General features: G+C 40.3%; 1 protein-coding gene across 1 annotated transcript in view; it reads left to right on the plus strand.

Annotated features, from left to right (window-relative positions):
* The first annotated feature begins 11376 nt into the window (after nucleotides 1–11376).
* The window catches only part of samd7 (sterile alpha motif domain containing 7), a 104340-nt gene continuing 99084 nt past the window's right edge, over nucleotides 11377–16632 (plus strand). Inside the window, exons 1-2 of the mRNA XM_057857963.1 lie at nucleotides 11377–11456; nucleotides 11835–11951. The gene's annotated coding sequence lies outside the window, so the exon portion shown is untranslated. The remainder of the gene's footprint in view (nucleotides 11457–11834; nucleotides 11952–16632) is intronic.

The following is a 16632-nucleotide window of genomic DNA, read 5'->3' on the forward strand; positions in this document are numbered from 1 at the left end:
CTCGGCTTTTGCCCTCTTGGTGTGCCCGGTGTTCTGTCAAATTTTCCACCCAATCAGAAATTGCAACTTTGTGTTAAAAAGAGCTGTGAATACAGTGATTACAAAGTAAACACTACAAACTTTCCTTAAATAAAGGACTACTTACGTTTGATCATGGATAGGCATGTAAAAAGCTTCCCTGCTCCTGCTATCTGCTGTCTTCGTCAGTCGAGTCTGTCTGCTTTTTTTGCATTTTTTTCTTCTGTAGATCAACTGCTTTGATCTCTCATACGGAAATGGAACTGATTAGTTGGTCTCTAAGCGCAATTGACAAGATTTTTTCACCAAGACATGGCACCCCAGGAGAGCCGTTTTGCCCAGATGGGACTATGGATGGGATGCGGGCTACATGAGAGATTCATGGGATCACTGGAAGCCCACTTGCCTAACTGTCCTATCCGTTGAAAACATCGAGGATATTTGGCTGTTTGGCGTGACGGTCGTGGGGTTTCGTCTGCTTGACTTGGGAGATCAACAAGGAAATCAACAAATTGTCCACGGATAAAACGGTGCACATCAAAGCTTTGGAGGACCGAGTTTTTTGCTCGGACTGGAGACTCACTCCGTGGGCACGCGGCTCAGTCCGAGGAAGGATGGAAAAATGTGGATGCAATCTGGCGCCATTTGGCGGAACTGTTGAGGCAGACCGCGACTGTTGGCAATTGACTTAAGGGACCTGCAGTCTCGCCTTCGCCTTGAGGAGCGCGACTTAGTCTGAGGACCAACTGTATTTGGACATATTACATTACTTATTCGGCTTAATTTAATTATAATTCTCCTTTCCCTTCCCGAATCACCCTTATCTCACCCCTCCCTTCTCCTGGAGAGAGCCGTACAGTTGATTTGTATAAAGCTGGGAAAGGATACAAAACCATCTCTAAAAGTCTGGATGTTCATCAATCGACAGTCACCAAGGTTGTCTACAAATGGAGAGAGTTTGGCACTGCTGCTCCTCACCCAAGGAGTGGCCGTCCACCAAAGATGACGCCAAGAGTTCAGAGCAGAATACTCAAAGAGGTAAAAAAGAACCCTAGAGTGTCTGCTAAAGACTTACAGAAATCACCGGCACAGTCCAATATCTCTGTGCACACATCAACTATATGTAAAACTATGGCCAAGAATGGTGTTCATGGGGGGACTTCACGGAGGAAGCCATTGCTGTCTAAAAAATACATTGTTGCTTGTTTAATGTTTGCAAAAAGGCCCTAGGACACTCCGCAGAAGTGTTGGCAAAATATTTTGTGGACTGATGAAACCAAAGTTGAATTATTTGGGAGTAACACACAGCGTCACGTGTGGAGGGAAAATGGAACAGCTCACCAACATCAACACCTCATCCTCACCGTGAAGCATGGTGGAGGGAGCATCATGATTTGGGGCTGTTTTGCTGCCTCAGGGCCTGGACATTTTGCAACCATTACTGCAAGAATGAATTCAAATGTTTATCAGGATGTTTTGCAGGAAAACCTGAGGCCGTCTGTCAGACAGTTGAAGCTAAAAAGAATATGGATGCTGCAACAAGTCAATAATCCAAAACATAGAAGTAAATCAACTTCAGAATGGTTTCAGAAGAACAGAATACACGTTCTGGAGTGGCCAAGTCAAAGTCCAGACTTGAACCCCATTGAGATGCTGTGGCATGACCTAAAGACAATGATTCATGTCAGACATCCCAGGAATCTGACTGAACTACAGCAGTTTTGTAGAGAAGAATGGGCCAAGATTAGTGCATTACCAAGATGCTCAAATATCTTTCAAGAATCTAAATAATTCTGGGATTGAAAAGACTTTTGGACAAAAAACAAAGTTTTCACAATAAACTTACGGAGTTGTTTATCGCACCACTGAAGCAGTACGTAATTTTCAAGACAATGTTTGCTAAACTCCAAAATTCTACACTTTTGATCTCTTCAATTGTAGGTTCATTACACATCAGACACAGTTAGTTCGAAAACCCTTGCATAAGGCAGATACGCACACTGATAGCAATGTTGGCTTTTAAAATACAAAGATAAAAAGTATGTATGAAGTAGTGTGTAATTTTTTTATCAAGCCTATGAAAGATTCCATTTGATTTGTTTTTATTTAAAGGTTTTCTGTTGTCCAGTGATTATCTACCACAGTGTATCTTCTAAAGGATGAAATAAGTGGTAGGGAGGCAGTGCCCTGGAGACTTTTCCATTTCAAACTTGATCAGCAAGCAAGCCTTTTTTGCTTCTTTGAAATGATGTGCATTTGGATGCATAAGATATAAATAATTGTGGTTTCACAGGCAAGAAACAATCCTTTCTGGGCCACTCCATAAACTCTTTGTTGTTTTTGTTGCACTCTCACGTCATTAGTATTATAATGTGAAAAGCCTTTGTTTATGATATGCAATGAATGAATAAAATATCTTTAAAGCTTCAAAAGATGGAGAGTTGGAATGAAAGACAATAAAGAGAACAAAAAGAACATGTTTCTACTTGACTTTTTGAAAAGATGACATCTCACCCTAAGTCATATTTTTGTCATCTCAAAATGTGTTTGTCTTCATCTAGTTTTTGTTGACCATAACTCAAGACTGATTTAATCTAATTTTGGTCCACGTTTACTACAAATGTTTTCATCTGTAAAATTGAATAATGTTATTCCAAAAATGAATGAAGAAATAAATAAAGGTTTACAACTATTTCGAACAAATATTGGCAGAAGAGCACATATTGTAGTGCCTAGAAGGACAACGCCAACTAGGTGATAATTAGGGTTGGGTGTACCGCTCATTGATTTCAAAGGAGGCTTCAGTTCCATTCACTGATGTTTATTGCTCTTCAGAACACCAAAGCACTTGAACACCGAACACCAAACACCGTAGAACTAAATAAAAACAAACATATATTCAATTTGTACAATGTTAGCATAGCAGCAAAGGCGCTAATGGGAAAAAAACAATACAAAGTTGCACTGACCACTTTAGCCTGCATTCGACCAATGGCAGTCTTCTCAAACGCACTCCTCTCAGTCAAAGGTGATGTTTTAACATGAAACTGTTACATTTACAACATTGTTAACGATGAGAAAATTATAGATATACAATATGCATCACATGCGTGAGAAACCCAAACGCACCAGCTCTTTCGCTCCAAAAATGTAAAGCTACCGGTTAGCGTCGTAGTGTGCGCACTTCCGGTTAACGTGTCAAAATAAAAGCACGACGTATTCAAAAATGAATGCAGATGCCTGCAGCTACATTGGGCATCGAACATCTCCGGGAACCATTCGTATTTTTAATTTCGATTCCAAGTTTTGATGTCCTAACCGCTGACCGGAAAAAATAGCTGGCGAACAGTATGAAGGAGAAGCCACATGAAAACTAGCTCTGTTATGAGCAAATCATATGAAGTGGCTAATTTATCGTAGCATAAAACCGTGTTGCTTTGCTTCACATAAATGACAACAAAGTAACAGAAAAAACACACCGAAATGATATCAGACCCTCTGTTAAAACGTGCAAACTTACAGATTTTGTTTTATCAACGATGTGTGGTGCAGAGGAGGTGTGTAGCATCTGTACACCTCAAGGATTCTTTTCCTTTTTGCCTGCTGCTTCCACTAAGTCACCACTAGAGGAAGCCAAGTGCACATAGCAAAACCAAAGAAAAACTGTAGAGTCCAGAGTTACAATAGTGACATCCTGTGGACAGATGAATATTATATCAGTTTAGAAACAAACTTAAAAAGTAGTCAATTTAAGATCAAGGGGCAGAACACTCCCCACCTGACATCTGCAAAATGTGAGGCCTTAAACTAATGCAAACAATTATATGGTGTGTGCGAGAACGGTACCTATTCCCTTCAGCACCAACCTTTAAAAGCTAAAGCAACATTCCATATTCTCTCTGGCCAAAAGAAAACAACAAATCTTACCGTGTTTGCAAGCCTTGAGAGGAGAGGACACCAGCGAGTTGGGGGCTCACGTCAAATGAATGACACAACCAGACACTGCTACGATGCAGGCCAACTGCATTTAAAATCTCACACGTTGTAAACATGTGACGGAAACTATTGCTCATTTTTGTCTCAAAACGCGTTTTTAGCTCCTTACTGTCTCAAAGTGTTTGTTGATGAAATATTTTTGTTATCGTCATCGGTGATGAAAACAACACAGGTTGTGTGCACTATAAAAAAAAAAAGCCTAAAACAAATAAAAAATGTGTTTTGGTTTACGAAGAGATCCTTAGTCAAATCAAATTTGTTATACATCTTCTTAAAAATACAATATGAAATAAAGTGAAATAATATCTCGTGCCAGTAGGGTACTGCTTCTTCTATTTTTATTCTTTTCAAAATACACATTATGATAAACCAGTGCAACATTTTCTAATTTTATTCAAGGGGAAAACATCCTTGGTGGCAAAACACGGCAATCTCAGATATTTCAAAAGGTTTTCCCTATTGATGTCTTTTAAATAATTACAGAGGTAACAATGTATTCTTTTGTCTGCAGCTGCTAAAAATAAGACACAAGTTCTTAACTTAACATAACTTCTGTAAATACGTTTTCACAGCACACTGAAACATGTTCAGTCCAGATTGTTTTTTGTTTTCTCCTCCACTCCAGTTAGATTTGTAGTGTTTGACATTTTTAAAACGACCCTGCAATGCTTGCTAGGAAGACGCTTGCCACAGTAAATATCCGCATTAGCTGGCAATGAGATAAGGCCTTGAGATCAGGTGGTAAATTTAGCTTATTTCCCAAAAGAAAAAGCCCACATTCCACTAATGGGGCACACAAATCCTCTAAACAACAACAATAGTTTGCTCCTTTTCTGGGCTAAAATACACTGTTAACGAATACATTTTTTTCTAAAAAATAATGCAGCTCTTGTTAGCGTAACAGGGCATTGCAGTCATCTGCTTTGTCATTTCAATCTACTAATCAGTGTTGTTTTCGTCAACGATCACGAAAATATTTAGTCAACAAACATTTTTTTTATTACGTGAACGAAATGGTTTCCAGTTGTCATCTGATGAGTAGAGAATGAGATGAAAATATGCCATAGTTTCCGTCAAAAGATCACATGTGTGATATTTTCTTATAGTATTTGTAGTTAGCACGCATTTTAGCAATTTCCCTCCAAGTGGTGGACTCGGCAAATACTCTTCTCAACAGCAAACATCTTGTTGGAGCTCTATATTATGTTACCTCTCGATGTTACTGAAACAGAAGAAAATAAAAGTGTTCAAAGATATTCTTTGATGATGTATAGTAAATCTGATTGTTATATACAGTGGGGCAAATAAGTATTTAGTCAACTACAAATTGTGCAAGTTCTCCCACTTGAAAATATTAGAGAGGCCTGTAATTGTCAACATGGGTAAACCTCAACCATGAAAGACAGAATGTGGTAAAAAAAAAACAAACAGAAAATCACAGTTTGATTTTTAAAGAATTTATTTGCAAATCATGTTGGAAAATAAGTATTTGGTCAAAAGTTCATCTCAATAGTTTGTTATGTACCCTTTGCTGGCAATAACAGAGGCCAAAGATTTTCTGTAACTCTTCACAAGCTTTTCACACACTGTTGTTGGTATTTTGGCGCATTCCTCCATGCAGATCTCCTCTAGAGCAGTGATGTTTTGGGGCTGTTGTTGGGCAACACGGACTTTCAACTCCCTCCACAGATTTTCTATGGGGTTGAGATCTGGAGACTGGCTAGGCCACTCCAGGACCTTAAAATGCTTCTTAGGAAGCCACTCCTTTGTTGCCCTGGCTGTGTGTTTGGGATCATTGTCATGCTGAAAGACCCAGCCACATCTCATCTTTAATGCCCTTGCTGATGGAAGGAGATTTTCACTCAAAATCTCTCGATAAATGGCCCCATTCATTCTTTCCTTTACACAGATCAGTCGTCCTGGTCCCTTTGGAGAAAAACAGCCCCAAAGCATGATGTTTCCACCCCCATGCTTCACAGTGGGTATGGTGCAATTCAGTATTCTTTTTCCTCCAAACACGAGAACCTGTGTTTCTACCAAAAAGTTCTATTTTGGTTTCATCTGACCATAACACATTCTCCCCGTCCTCTTCTGGATCATCCAAATGCTCTCTAGCGAACCGCAGACGGGCCTGGACGTGTACTGGATTCAGCAGGGGGACACATCTGGCAGTGCAGGATTTGAGTCCCTGCCGGCGCATTGTGTTACTGATAGTAGCCTTTGTTACTGTGGTCCCAGCTATCTGTAGGTCATTCACTAGGTTTCCCCGTGTGGTTCTGGGATTTTTGCTCACCGTTCTTGTTATCATTTTGATGCCCGGGGGTGAGACCTTGCATGAAGCCCCAGATCGAGGGAGATTATCAGTGGTCTTGTATGTCTTCCATTTTCTAATAATTGCTCCCACAGTTGATTTCTTTACACCAAGTGTTTTACCTATTGCAGATTCAGTCTTCCCAGCCTGGTGCAGGTCTACAATTTTGTCTCTGGTGTCCTTCGACAGCTCTTTGGTCTTGGCCATAGTGGAGTTTGGAGCGTGACTGACTGAGTGTGTGGACAGGTGTCTTTTATACCAATAATGAGTTAAAACAGGTGCCCTTAATACAGGTAACGAGTGGAGCCTCGTTAGACCTTGTTAGAAGAAGTTAGACCTCTTTGACAGCCAGAAATCTTGCTTGTTTGTAGGTGACCAAATACTTATTCTCCACCATGATTTGCAAATAAATTCTTTAAAAATCAAACAATGTGATTTTCTGTTTTTTTTCCACATTCTGTCTCTCATGGTTGAGGTTTACCCATGTTGACAATTACAGGCCTCTCTAATCTTTTCAAGTAGGAGAAGTTGCACAATTGATGGTTGACTAAATACTTATTTGCCCCACTGTACATGCATCTAGCATGAATGACGCAGGGAAGTTTGACCCCCCTAGCAACAGCTGCTAGCTACATGAATATTAACGAGCAAAGATGACGTGTTACGTATGGCACGCTATTATGTGCTCGTCTGTCAATTTTCAATTGAAATTGTTGGAAACCTTTTATTTATTTATTTATTCAAAAAGAAGCTGAGCCGAAAGGCTAAGCTCTCGATTTACCAGTTGATCTACGTTCCTACCCTCACCTATGGTCACGAGCTGTGGGTCAAAATGAGTTTCCTCCGCAGGGTGTCTGGGCCCTCCCTTAGAGATAGGGTGAGAGCTCGGTCATCCGGGAGGGACTTGGTGTCGAGGCGCGACTCCTCCGTGCTGAAAGGAGCCAGTTGAGGTGGCTCGGGCATATGGTTTGGATGCCTCTGTAACCGGTGTTTGCATTGAACCACGCCGTGCGACACAATCCGTCCCCCTTGTCCAGGTCAGGACTCGTACCTGCACCGTACGACGCGTCAACACTGCAGTCGGATGCACTAACCCATAGCCATAGGCTAGCAGCTTTAGCTGCTAGAGCACCCACAATAAGGCATCGGGAGGGAGGTTTCCACGCACCACACACTACGGACACGGATGTACCCTTTACACCTCCTGGACGCCTCCCTGGAGCGGTGTTCCGGGCATGTCCCACCGGCGGGAGGCCCCGGGGATGACCCAGGACACGCAGAAGAGACTGTCTCTCAGCTGGCCTGGGAACGCCTTGGGATCCCGCCGGAAGAGCTGGTTGAAGTGGCTAGAGAGAGGGAACTCTGGACTTCCCTCCTAAAGTTGCTGCCTCTGCAAACCCACCCCGGACACAGTGGTGGATGGATGGATGGATGGATGGATGGATGGATGGATGGATGGATGGATGGATGGATGGATGGATGGATGGATGGATGGATGGATGGATGGATGGATGGATGGATGGATGGATGGATGGATGGATGGATGGATGGATGGATGGATGGATGGATGTTTATTCATGGCCTAAAACTTTCTGAAGTTTATAGACGAAATCCTTTTGAGTAGGGTTGTTCCGATCATGTTTTTTTGCTCCCGATCCGATCCCGATCGTTTTAGTTTGAGTATCTGCCGATCCCGATATTTCCCAATCCGATTGCTTTTTTTTGTTCCCGATTCAATTCCAATCATTCCCGATAATTTTTCCCGATCATATTCATTTTGGCAATGCATTAAGAAAAAAATGAATAAAACTCGGACGAATATATACATTCAACATACAGTACATAAGTACTGTATTTGTTTGTTATGACAATAAATCCTCAAGATGGCATTTGCATTATTAACATTCTTTCTGTGAGAGGGATCCATGGACAGAAAGACTTGTAATTCTTAAAGGATAAATGTGACTTTGTATATTGTGACTAAATATTGCCATCTAGTGTATTTGTTGAGCTTTCAGTAAATGATACTGTAGTCATTTATCTGTTCTGCCCAAATGTATGATGGGAAGTGCAACCATGACTGTGCGTAGTGGCACCAATTGATATATCTTCTCTGCGTTGGGAAATACCATAGGGTATTAAGAAAAAGATCAACTACTACCCTTCTTCCCCACATTGTTTCCCACGATATTTCTAATTGTTGAGAGAGGGATTGTAAGGCTTTAGTCATTTAAAAAAAGGCTCCAAAGACTGCCAAAATTCACTCTACTCATTTTATGCTGCCTTTTAGCTCTATATATAGGTAAAACGGCGCCATTATAGATTGAACACGACGATGCGTGAGTGGGTCGTGCAGCGCATGCGTTAACTGCGTTAAATATTTTAACGTGATTAATTTTTTAAAAATTAATTACCGCCGTTAACGCGATAAATTTCATAGCCCTACTTTAAGCCAAAACGAAAGACTCGATGAGTGTAAGACATTTTGTCTGTAACGTTAAATACAATTAGAAAACGATTTAATTGAAAAAAAAAAAATATATATATATATATATATATATATATACATATAGATATATATATATACATATGTATATGTATACTTTTGAGAATTGTCGACTAAAACTAGATAAAATTTGTCTGAGTTATTGTTGACTAAAACTAGACGAAGACGAACAAAATTTGGAAATAATTAAAATATGACTAAGATTAATAAGTATTTCCGTCCAAAAGTCTGAGATGAAAATTAAAAGTCTGCCCAAAACAACACTGCTAGTAAACTCAACCATCACACTTTCGCCTGCTCCTAGGTAATCCATGCAATTCGAAAATCTGGGTTTTCACTTGAACCCCCAATCACTAAATCAGGAGCCAAGCCTCAAACATAAACCACCTTATATATTTTTTCTAATGTTTTTTAAAGTAGCTTATTGATGGTCGTCAGCCAGTGAGTGTAATCAGTGGTCAGTCGAACATTCCAGCAACTCATTAACTACGCACGCTGCATGGGTCCTTCAGATGCCATCTGCCTGACACTTCTGTTATTGATCCAAGTGCCGACATAGACCTGCAGGTGTCAATGTCATTCCAAAATTGATGAGGAGACACCGCAGGGAGAACTTAAAATGGGACACGAGATAAAGCTGACCTCCGTCAAGGCCATTATGTCATTTTGACATTATTTGTCCTGCTCAAATGTTACGCATGAAACATATTCACATCTTGTCTGACAATCTACCTACACATATAACCCCTACTTGGTTTTAAACACATGGAGTGCTGAAAATTCCTTTAGCTACGTAATAATGATTAACAGTCTCAAAGCGCTGCACGCACTCAATCATTTTTTATTCCATTGTCATTCCAGCAACATTGGCTGACTCGCTGCTACAACAATGCGGAAGCTGGCAGGGAGACTGGGGGGGTTCCTGGGGGACATGGGGGGCCTGCTTGAGTCAGCACGGCTGGGTGCTTTTGCTGACTGCGCCTCGGCGAGGCCTCCACGCCGCAGGAATATCATTACAGTACAGTATGTCTACGCTGATGCTAAACTGCACTCTCGCAATGGCAATGAGGGACACCAGGAGGTGGTGGGGTTACTGCAATTAGCTACTCGGCAGCAATTTTGCGCATAGTCGCTTGTTAAAATCATTAAAAACAAGTATAAAAGTGCAACCGAGCCATAAAAAAAAATTATTTTCATGGATATTTCTACATTTACTGTTACTGTTACTCTTTCGTATGTTGACAACAGTGTAAAATATCTGTAGTTGCCATTCAAGAAAAAAATTACACCAACACAGGGGTGAAAGTGGACCGGAACGAGCCAGAACTCCGCACCGGCATGAGTTTTCGACCTGGAACACCGTTCCGACGGTGCTTTGATCCCGAAAATATGACGGCAACTGTCAAAATCCTATGTGTTATGGTTTGTTTAAAGCAGACATGTCCAAAGTCCGGACCGGGGGCCAAATGCGGCCCTTGGTCAAATTTCATCCGGCCCCCAGCCTCATAAAATCAATAACATCTGGCCCGCAGACTTAATAAATTGGTCAGCAGTACTGCAACCAACATATGAAGTAGCTTACACACGAAATGCTGCTCCTCATTTACCCACTAAAAGGCAGCAGCACTTTAAACCCTTATTGCCAAATGTATCACATTTGATACACCTAAAATTTCATGATTTTCAGACTAATTTAGAATTTTGACATTTCTTTTTGGAAAAAAAAAAATGATGGATGCAAGTCAACACATGCATCTGCAGGTTCCATAAGAAAAAAAAACATGATTTCGCATGGGTTATAGATATTACAGCGCTTATTACACATATTCATTTTGACTTTTCTTTTCACAAATTTGAAAAAAAAAGTTTCATTAGGACCATATTTTTCAAATTTTGGGATTCTCTGATAATTGGTTCATGTTGCAGGTATTTAAGGGCTAAGCAACATTACGCCGCGTGACCCCCTACTTCCAATTTTCTAAAATGGGTCAATCAACAAAAAAAAGTTGACTGTGACGGCTGACGCTTCAAGGATAGATGGAAATTGGACTATTTCTTCACTAAACTACGCAACAACTGTGTCTTGCCTCATTTGCAAAGAGACAGCCGCTGTTTTTAAAGATTTCAATGTGAGGCAATATTACTAAACAAGACACGCTGACATGTACGACAAGATTACAGGGAAGATACACAGTGAGAAATTGAAGCAACCTGAAGCTAGTTTAATTTCACAGCAGTAATATTTCACAAGAGCCCCAGAGTCGAAAGAGAACGCCGCAAAGGCTAGTTGCGAGATTGTTGAAATTATTCATTAAAAAAAAATAATAAAGCAAATGTGACACACTGAATGGCTTGCTAAATTTTGCTTAAATATATTGTTCTACGTAAAGGACGTCAGCCAAGGTCGGCCCCCCACATTTTTACCACCCCAAATCTGGCCCCCTTTGCAAAAAAATTGGACACCCCTGGCTTAAAGTGTTGTATTTTGTCAAATGATGCCCTCTAGTGGCGGAGTTGGGTGTAGCTGAACTTTTGCCTTTTATGATTTAGAAGTAGTAGAAGTACGTTTCTGATATGGCGAAGGGACGCTCGCTACTCTCTCTCTGGTTCGGCCCACTTGAAGCTGTAAGTTGTTACAGTTGATGTATGTTGGTGTTGGCATTTGTGGTTAAGTTTGGAGATACTGTTTGCTTGGTTATGTTTAGCGATTTGCTGTGAGAGAAGTGTGAATGCGTTAGCATTCGTAGCATCTAAGCTAGCGGACTTTATTATGCAGACTGCGCTGATTTGATTTACTAAATTTACATATGGAGGAAGTCGGCGTGATGTCACGATGACGTCACCTCGCTTAGCAACGTGTCGCCATTTTGCGAAGGGGGCACGCACAACTAAACATTACGTAGACAAACGTCTGAAATTCATATATTTCAGGTGTGTTTTGCATCTTTTTTCATAAAAATGTCTTAAACATGGCTTACTATTATCACGAGTCACTGTCGACAGACGCGAGGAGGCGAATCTGCGCATACAAAGTAGCAGCTGATAGCCGGATGAACAATCCGAAGTAATGGCCTGCAGTGGAGTTCGAAAACATCTACAACTACCCCATAAAGTCACCCAGTAAGTTGACCTTTATCAATTACGTGGAATATGTACTGTGTGGAATTAAGAAAACTGGTAGTCAGTGTTGTTAATAACGGCGTTAGAATATAACGACGTTACTAACAGCGTTATTTTCTTCAGTAGTGGGTAATGTAATTAATTACTTTCCTCATCTTGGCAACGCCTTTACCGTTACTGAGGTGGGAAAGGCGTGCGTTACTATGTTGGTTGACTGACGCGATAATAGCATGAAAAAGACGGACTCACGGAGACGAGAGAGCAGAGCAGGAGTGGGGAGGAGGCAAGGGAGTGTGACGTCGTTGCAAACGCGATGCTACTATGCTAGGTGGCTCCAATAATACCTGACTGTAGCCGATAGCCTACAAACTACGCCCACATGATGCTTCGGTAGATATCACATATATACAGAACTAGATACAAATGACAGACACGGTGGCTGTCCGTCCACCTAAACAAATTCACGTTTAGTGAGGACAGAACACTGCGTAAAAAAAATTCTTGTACACTCTTGCTATTCTCTTGATGAGCTTCAAGAGGGAGTCTTTGTATTTCAGTATTTGACTTCACAGGTATGCCTTTTCAGGGTTGATTAGTGGAATTTATTGCTTTATTAGTGGGGTAGGGACCTTTATTTGTGTTGCATTGAATGAGGTTTGTCCAAACTTTTGGCCTGTACTGTATGTTAGTTATATTTCTATTATTAAAAATAAACAAATAAATACAAGTAAACGTTTACATTAGCTTCAATTTTAACGTGCATCCAATGTTCTTAACTAGTTAAAATTGAGGAATTGCATTTAGGAAATGGGGGGGGGGGGTTGATGGAGGTTGGGGCTACTTCTGTTTTTGTTGACTTATTTTGCAAATCATTGAAAAAATACTATTTTGAATGATAATGATTTTTTGTTTGTACGTTTTATAGGAATAACTGTACCAAAAGCAGTTGTATCGGCATTTCAGGGTTTTTAGAAGGTTTAACCCCCCCCCCCCCCCCCCCACCCCCACCCAAAAAAAAAAAAAATTCTGGCCTTCTGGCCTGACCTTCTTGACAGGGAGTAATCATAATGACACATCCATCCACCTCCCTATCTAATAAATTACCGGCCTACTAAACTTCCCTTTTCTGTTTCTTTACAATGTTTATCCAACTAGTGCCTGACTGGCCTTCTTTCCAATGTATATGTCTATTTCTCCATTTTTCTATTTACTGGTATCTACCTACAGAGTAGGAGTGGGAACCTCTTGGTACCTCATGATACAATACGATTTGCGATACAAAGCTTACGATAACGATGATCTCTAAGATATTGTACAAAACGACTAATAAACAGAAAAACAAGCTTTTGTTGTGAATTGGAATGAGTTTACCACTAGTAGACATCCAATCCTCTTGAACTGGGAGGGTGGCAGCGAATGAACAAATTCGCTGCCATCCCTCCCACTTCAAACGGATTGCATGTCTATGGCCGTCAGTGGCAGCCAATGCTTGGGAACGAGGTAATTTTGGGGCGTTTCAGATCATGAATTTCTTGATTTTGAGTCACTTCCTGTTGATTTCGGGGCATTTTATGAGTCACTTCCTGTTGATTTTGGGTTACGGAACAAGAAGTGACCCAGGAATCTCCCAAATGAATAGGCAGTGACTCAAACTCAACAGGAAGCGACCTGTAAATGCACTAAAATGAACAGAAATTGCCTTGAAAATGGCCTGGAAATCAGAAAGAGTGACTGTGAATGCTCTGGTTTCGATCGAATGAACGTTCGTTCGACCCTCCCAGTCTAAACGGATTGGGCGTCGAGCGCCATCAATGGCAGCCATAGAAATCAACTGAGATAGGAATAAATTTCACCTTTAATCTACTGTATATCTATACTTACGTATATATGGCGGAAAACACTCAGGTGACTTGAAGTTCCGCTCTGAGGCCCCCAATTTGGCCAACTTTCAAAATTGTCCGATATTTATGTGTGGTAAATCATTGGAAAGCTTAAAATCTTAATTTTCTTGGGGAAGAAAATTTTTGAACAGGAGGGCATTTTTTTTTAAATAATAAAAATTTAAACAGTGAAACCCTATCTGGAGGTGAGAACATGAAAGAGCAGAATTAAAGACACCATGACTTTAACGAGATATTATCATGTACTTACCTTATTTCGATCCAAAAACTCCATGTAGGATGTATCACTGAGTGTCAAGGCACAGCTGTGAATGGCCACAGCTGGATTTTTTGGATGATTTTATGTGTGAAACATGGTAATATAACAAGGGTCGCGATGCAGAAATCAGAGACATCGAGGAGTGGTCGAGATTTTCTTTTTCATATATTTACCCTTTTAAACGTTTATTTTTTTTCAATATTTCTTTATTTGGACCAACTATTTATCATCTAAAATATCGGAGAAAATGCGACACTAACAAAAAAAATACAATTAAGCAATAGTTATGAGGTAGATATCCGTGACTTTTTTACAGAAACCATTTTTTTCATTGTGACGCAATTTGTTTAAAAGTTTCATATATGCGAGTGATTAATTTTTTTAAAGTGTTTTTTTTTTTTTTTTTTCAAATGAAATATTAGACATCAATTAATGATTCTAAGCTAACAATGATAGACATTTTGAATAATAAATATAATTAATTAACTTAGTTTTATGGCTGGGTTGAAACAAAAGCGGTTGTGCGACGTCTGTAAACAGGGGTTTCCAGGGTAAAACGGAAAAATTAAAATTGGCTTAATGCGCCATGAATCTGCTATGGCAAGATATAGACGTATTGTTCTATCAAACACAAGCAGTTGTTTTGGATTAAAATACAGCAGTTTATTTTAAAGAGGATTGCAAGAGCAGTAAAGGCTTTTCAGTCTTGTCTGTGTTTACCGCCATATACATGGAACTGAACTGTCTGTGTGTCTGTGTGCGTGTTCGTTCTCTATGGACTCCGAAACAGCTGGGTGGATTTTGACATAATTTTACACAGTTGTAGAGTATGTTTCAGGGAATGTTCTTAGATGGGTTTGATCTCTGTAGGCCTTCATTTAGTGCGGAAAATGAATTTGAAACTCCAAATAGTAGCATAGAAAATCCTTGATTCTGGGGCGTAATGCCATGCACACGGTCAAGCAGTCCAGTGCCAGAAGTAGCAAAGCAACCCCAAAACATCAGGGAACCTCCGCCATGTTTGACTGTGGGAACTATGTTCTTTTCTTTGAAGGCCTCGTTTTTTTTTTTTCCTGCAAACTCTATTCTTGATGCCTTTTCCCAAAAAGCTTTACTTTTGTCTCATCTGACCAGAGAACATTCTTCCAAAACGTTTTTGGCTTTCTCAGGTAAGTTTTTGTAAACTCCAGCCTGGCTTTTTTATGTTTCTGGGTCAGAAGTTGGGTCTTCTTTCCTACCATAGAGTCCCTTTTCACTCAGACGCAGATGGATAGTACGGGTTGATACTGTCGTACCCTCGGAATGCAGGACAGCTTGAACTTGTTTGGATCTTAGTCGAGGTTCTTTATCCACCATCCGCACAATCTTTCGTCGAAATCCCTCATCAATTTTTCTTTTCCGTCCACATCTAGGGAGGTTAGCCACAGTGCCTTGGGCTTTACACTTATTGATGACACTGCGTACGGTAGACACAGGAACATTCAGGTATTTGGAGATGGACTTGTAGCCTTGAGATTACCCATGCTTCCTCACAATTGTGCTTCTCAAGTCCTCAGACAGTTCTCTGGTCTTCTTTCTTTTCTCCATGCTCAAGGCGGTACACACAAGGACACAGGACAGAGGTTGAGTCAACTTTAATCGATTTTAACTGGCTGCAAGTGTGTTGTGGAGAAAGTAGTTCCTAGTTTGAATAGTTGAATAGTTCTTTCATAGTTTTTATTTTGAAATTAAAAGGATCATATCTCCTGTTTTCCGTGGTCAATCGGTGCCAAATAAAACTGGGAGAGAGGTTGAAATCCCCGCTTTTGAGTCATGTTGAGGGCAGCACTCTATGTGAAATACTTAAGCTTTTACGTGATTGAACAGGCCGCATGATGATAGAGCGGCAAGCTTGAGTCTGATACGTACACTGATGGCCAAAAGTACTGGCACCCCTGCAACCCTAACCCCTGCAGGACAGAGCTTGAGTCAACTTTAATCCATTTTAACTGGCTGCAAGCGTGATTTAGTTATTGCCACCACCTGTTGTGTGCCACAGGTAAGTAACAGGTGCTGTTAATTACACAAATTAGCCAAGCATCAAATGATTTATCAAAGGCTGCCAATACTTTTGTCCGTCCCATTTTTGGAGTTCTGTGTAAAATGATAATTTTTTTTTTTTTTTTTTTTAAATCCATTCTCTTTTGTGTTTTTTCATTGCAAGCAAAATAAATTAAGATATTACGACCAAAGCATTTGTAATTGCAATCATTTTCTGGGAGAAAGTGAGCATTATCTGACAGAATTGCAGGGGTGCCAATACTTTTGGCCTGCAGTGTATGTTCGGAATTTAGCAAATCACATGCAATTTCATGACAAATGGAAGTCAATCCAAACCTAGCACAATTTGTTGAGAATGTGACTAACCCAAAAGCCCTATGATTACACATTTCCTTACATTTTTTTCTTTCTAGCAGAGATTGTAAAGAATAACCAAATTATTACATCATGGTCTCATCATCAAAAAACAAACTGATGTGTG

The sequence above is a fragment of the Corythoichthys intestinalis genome, chromosome 14, assembly GCF_030265065.1.
Source record: "Corythoichthys intestinalis isolate RoL2023-P3 chromosome 14, ASM3026506v1, whole genome shotgun sequence".
In the NCBI taxonomy this organism is placed as follows: Eukaryota; Metazoa; Chordata; class Actinopteri; order Syngnathiformes; family Syngnathidae; genus Corythoichthys; species Corythoichthys intestinalis.